A 6000-nucleotide genomic window follows, 5' to 3' on the forward strand; every position below is an offset into this window, starting at 1 on the left:
GTCTGGGTCTGCGCAGGTGCATTATCGTCACCTCTAGTTCTTGCGTACGCAAACCGCTTGCGTCACCTAAACTAAAACTCTCTAATGGCTCCCGCGGAGCGCATTCTCTAGCGGCTGCGGCGCCGGCGAAGTAACGCATGCGCAATGGCTCTGAAGCCTAAGCGTGTGCTTTCTTTCCATATATGTTACCGGCGGGCGCACTCGCCACATGCCTTAATATTGACGTCATCGGCGACAAGAGAGAAGGAGAAGACAAAGGGGAGGAAAGACAGGGAGGTTAGCCAGTGTAAGTACCGGCTGGCTACCCTGTACTGGTGAAAGGGGTAAAGGGAATAACAAGAGAAAGAAGAAGAAGAGGAGAAAGAAAGTGGAAACCCGAAAATTCACACAGCAACGCGAAACTACGCGCTACAACATTCAAAGGCGGTCGCACAATTCGCATGTCCTTAAAGACTTCAGCGAAGTCCTTAAGGCAACGTGACGGCGCACGCTACTATATATGGCGCCATTTCGTAGCGGGTCACCCCATAGAGCAGGTCTCGTGTGGCATTCCGCCCTCCCCCTCCCCTTGTGCCATACTCTCCTCCACCGCTTTCCTCCTCGTGCTTCAGCTGTCCTTCTCCGCTTTCCTCCTCGCGATATCTTCGCTATTGCCATCTTTCATTCTCTGCTGTGGTCCGCTCGTTCATTCTCTCGGTTGCGCCGATACCGGGGCCGACGCTTAGGGCAGTAACAGGTGCCTCAGAGCGGCGCTCTAAGATTCCCACAATATTTGCACCAATTTCTCTGTACCGTCCACGCCCTGCAGGAAATGCGCTATTCACCAATAGTGGTGGTCACAAAAGATGAATAAAAGAGCTGACTAATGTGTCTTCTTGTATTTCATCTATTCCAGAACATGAGCCTCGACTAATCAAGACATTGGGTCGAAACGCATCTCAGATTTTTTTTTCTAAGTATTCCTTCAATTTTTTTTCTCAAGAAGCCTAACCCCTCCCCAAAAGTTTGCGGAAGAAGGAACGGGCAATATGTGCTAAAACATGGTAAGATATGTGCTTAGTGTAATCCCAGCTTTGCATGGGCATCTTGCAAGAAATGCAAATGCGAGTTAGGCATAGACCATGGACATTTCTCTTTGCTGTTTTCGTTTTCTTGCGAGTCACGAGAAGAGAAATTTCATAAACTTGTATTTCGTGGCATCCTCAGCTGCCATGGCGGCAATGGAGTTATATCGTTTCAAACGTTGCTTCGAAGCGTAACATTCACGTGCTCCCACTGTAACCGCCGACAAAAGCGTGCTCGTTGAAAGATGACTCTTGCAACAACACTTCGCGTTTCCTGGGAGGCGAAAACACGGTCCGACGCCAGCTGCTTTACCGTTTGAATTCTTACCCCAGGTGGTGTCTAAGTGGTCGTTTCATTGTGCTGTCTAGGGTAAGGCCACGTGCTGGGTTCCCAGCCGGTGCGGCCGTATCGCGACAGGTGCAGGTTGCAAAACAACGCTTCTGCACTGTGTTTTCGGTGCACGCTAATGATATGTAGATGGTCCAATTTATTATGGAGTCCTTCAATACGACGTCTCACATGACCCACTGTTTTGTTTCGGTAGGTCAAATCATTGACTTCGGTTTCTCGGTGGTACTTGTTTTGTGTTATTATTGTCATAGCAATTTTATGGACTCTCCACGCGAATTTTGGCCGTCAGAGTCGCCGTCACGTTGCATATAAGGTCCAAGTCCGCTAACACCGTGGCCGTGCCCCGTATGCCGTGCGTACGAGTGAAAGCATAAGAGAGTGAGCCGAGGATGGTGACTCGTATGGCTCGATATTGCGCACGCAAGGGAAGAAGGCGGGGAGGAAGCGCACTGTCTTCCATCGCGCGTAAGGCACTGACGAGGGGGAGGGAGGGGGGAAGGGGTGTTCTACTCCGGTGGCGGTTACGCATGGCACGGCTGAGCGCTGCCTCGTGGGCCCTATTTTGAAAGCGATCTGCATTGGGGACAGAGTGTAGGTGCCCCGAGGGCTGATCTCTTCGTGTAGTGTGCGCTGAAGTGAAAAAGCAGCACGAAAGTATATTCGCTCGCTGCTGCTACCGCCGTTCGTCACGCTAGTGTCACGAAGGCGAGTGTCCGCGCTCACCAAGTGAGATGTGTTCATGTTGGCCTGTGCGCGCGTGACATCATGCTTGTTAATTTAGTAAGTAAGCTATTGTTTACAAGTTTACACGGCAGATGAAACTACTATCGCTACTTTATATAGCTGTGTAATAATTTGCTATCGCCATCGATGTTTCACCTTTCGGGCGAAACTGAGTCTTTTGGCTGAAGACGCTAGTGCTACTGATCGGACTCTGCTGGCCACAGACAGAAGAGCTCTGAAGGTGTTCTTGTTTTAAATGTTATGATTCATTGTGTGCGGTTTTTAAAAGTGCTTCAACATTTTAATTCCGTAGGAGCACATGCATTACATTGTCGCCGCCTTTGTTACAGTGCAGGCGGCTGTACAATGCATATAAAATGCCATGATAAAATTGGAAATGTCTTGTGTCATACAGACGGCGCTGCATTCTGCATGGTTTTGAGTATTAAGAATGGAAAGTAAGGCGCTCTGCAGAAAGGCCACAGCTGATCACTTAAGGCTGTACGCTTTACCTCGATAACGTGGCGCTTAGCTCGGTCTTAAAAGAAGGCTGTTCGGCCCCAAAGGTGCACAAGGTGCTGTTTGACAGTAGCAGCTACTCGATTGGAAACTGCAGGTGCTAAGTCCATCAGATCTGATTTCGAAGCTTCTCTTTACAGCGTTTCTCTTGGCACGCAGCTACTGACTAGAGCTAGCAGCGAGTAAAATATAAGTACAAAACGTTGCGCCAGAGCCTATCTCAATATGTGTGGCACAGAGAATGCGATTAGCAATGAAGAAAACTGCTGACAGACCCTATTGCACTGCAGAGCCGTGTAATCCATGAGGAGCGCAGGCAGCCTAGCTCCTCTGTCGCGTTTCCCTCTGCGCACACTGCGTTATTGAGCGACGCCCGGCGTGAATTCCGCGCTTGGCTCTTGTCTGAACATACATTCAGAGAAGTTTGACAGAATTTATATGGCGTGCGCTCAATTCCACCCAAGCCTCGTATAAATCTTCAATGATATCTTTTTTTGCCATTAAAGTGTGGCACATAATAAATGAGACGCAGTTACTCAAGTCGGCGTAAGAGGTGTTCCTTGAAGAATGGCGCATTCCCAGTGGCCCGTAATTTGGCGTCGAGGAGGCTCACTGAACAGGGACTCGTGCGCGCTAATACAAGTTGGCCGGAAACGGCTTAACCGATGAGCTGCACATTCTCAGTGTCACATGTGCCGTCATCTATGATTGTCCGGTGGTTGATTTCGAACCCTGTTGCCTCAGCACAAAAGCCTGATTCTCTACCCATTAGATCGTAGAGTTCTCAAGGACGGAATTTGGCGGGAAAGCGGTTAGCGACAGACAGACAGACAGACAGACAGACAGACAGACAGACAGACAGACAGACAGACAGACAGACAGACAGACAGACAGACAGACAGACAGACAGACAGACAGACAGACCAGACCAGACCAGACCAGACCAGACCAGACCAGACCAGACCAGACCAGACCAGACCAGACCAGACCAGACCAGACCAGACCAGACCAGACCAGACCAGACCAGACCAGACCAGACCAGACCAGACAGACAGACAGACAGACAGACAGACAGACAGACAGACAGACAGACAGACAGACAGACAGACAGACAGACAGACAGACAGACAGACAGACAGACAGACAGACAGACAGACAGACAGACAGACAGACAGACAGACAGACAGACAGACAGACAGACAGACAGACAGACAGACAGACAGACAGACAGACAGACAGACAGACAGACAGACAGACAGACAGACAGACAGACAGACAGACAGACAGACAGACAGACAGACAGACAGACAGACAGACAGACAGACAGACAGACGGATGGACAGACGGACAGATGGACAGACGGACAGACGGAGAGACAGACGGAGAGACAGACGGACAGACAGGCAGACAGACAGACGGATGGACGGACAGATGGAGAGACAGACGGACAGATAGACGGACAGATGGACAGATGGACAGACAGACGGAGAGACAGACAACAGACAGACAGACAGACGGACGGACGGAAAGACGGACAGACGGAGAGACAGATGGAGAGACAGACAGACAGACAGACAGACAGACAGACAGACAGACAGACAGACAGACAGACAGACAGACAGACAGACAGACAGACAGACAGACAGACAGACAGACGGACGGACGGACGGACAGACGGACGGACAGACGGACGGACAGACGGACGGACGGACAGACGGACATACAGACGGATGGACGGACGGACAGACGGACAGACGGAGAGACAGACGGACGGACGGACGGAACGGACAGACAGACAGACAGACAGACAGACAGACAGACAGACAGACAGACAGACAGACAGACAGACAGATAGATAGATAGATAGATAGATAGATAGATAGATAGATAGATAGATAGATAGATAGATAGATAGATAGATAGATAGATAGATAGATAGATAGATAGATAGATAGATAGATAGATTTGTGACAACTTGCGCGTGCCGTCATGAAACTCAACCATGCTCCCTATAAAATGCGCACTCGCGCCATTCCGCTTAGTCACTGCTCCCTTACGCCCCTCGTTGTGCGCAACGAAGCCCGCGGGCGAATGTGTGAAAAAGAAAACATCACGATAAACAAATGAACCGAAAAACAGATAAACAAGATATCTGATCTGAATCCATGCTGGCTTGCGCACTGCTACGAGTGTTTTTTTTTTTTGTCGAAGCAGCGCAGTTTTACCAGCGCCTCGTTTGCCGCCAGCGTTGGAAACGATGCGCGATGCTCCAGCAACGAAAAATCGTGCTGCGATAACCACAGCTGACTCACAAATTTATTTTCAGCGTTAGTCAATTGCGCCCCGAGCAGCGGCGCTCTGATGGAACAACGCCCATTATCCTTGGCATGTGCACCGCCTGAGCAACTGTTGCTGGTTTCACCACTTCCGTTTTATTTGCTGTTTAATCTAACGCCGGTGCGCCAGTGTAGGGAGCGGGTGGCATTTATGGCCGCGCTTTCGAGCGTTATTACCAACAGCTGTGAGGAATACGCAGCAGACACGAGCACGCCGTCAATTCCGTTGCAAACTCGTGCAGCAACACACCATGCAAATCATTAGCGCACAGGTACATCATCTACATAATGTTGGCTCTGTGCGCGGCCAGACGAAGTGACAAGCAAGCACCTGCCGGCTGTTGGGCAAGAACATTTAAGTTGGCAGGAGCGATAGAGGAAGCTACGCCATTCAGTTGCATGTCCAGAAAGAATGGCGACTGCTGAACGCTACAAACGCACTCGCATGAGGTCTTGAATACTAACCTACAGCAAGGGAGCGTGCCATATAGAAAGGCAGGCACACGTGCGGGACGTAGATCAGTGATTCCTAGATGAACAGCTTTCTGACACTACAAAGAATTCAAGTTCATTCGAACTTACCATACAATCCTTTGAAAGGAGGCGAAGAATCCACCACGCTGCAGGGTTGGACCTTGAAGCAGCGAAAAACGAGGAAAAGTATGAAACCAGGGACGAAGCCGCTACCGCTGTTCGTACATCCGAAACCACGAAGGAAAGTGCGCCTGGCCATGTTCTTCCGCACGCTGGCATCGTCACGCAAGTTCCGAGCAAAAAGCGAGTTCGATTGAAGTTTCAATGCTGCATTAGCGAAACGGACATAAGATAAGCTTCCTGGTAATCGCAGAAAATAACGGTACTCACCACACCGCTCAGACTAAACATAGGTACTTATCATACCCTAAAAACAAAATTCCATTGTGAAATGGGTTCAGAGTCGTTGAAGCCCGCAACAGCCCGTATGGTACGGCGTTTGTGCGGCGGCGGTCCCGTAGGATGTTCCTGT

General features: G+C 50.0%; 1 long non-coding RNA gene across 1 annotated transcript in view; it reads right to left on the reverse strand.

Moving 5' to 3' along the window:
- Positions 1-5700, reverse strand: part of LOC135912986 (uncharacterized) — a 126951-nt gene extending 121251 nt beyond the window's left edge. Inside the window, exon 1 of the long non-coding RNA XR_010567862.1 lies at positions 5577-5700. This is a non-coding gene — a long non-coding RNA (uncharacterized lncRNA). The remainder of the gene's footprint in view (positions 1-5576) is intronic.
- Positions 5701-6000: the final 300 nt, after the last annotated feature.

Source organism: Dermacentor albipictus, chromosome 8 (assembly GCF_038994185.2).
Source record: "Dermacentor albipictus isolate Rhodes 1998 colony chromosome 8, USDA_Dalb.pri_finalv2, whole genome shotgun sequence".
Taxonomy (NCBI): domain Eukaryota; kingdom Metazoa; phylum Arthropoda; class Arachnida; order Ixodida; family Ixodidae; genus Dermacentor; species Dermacentor albipictus.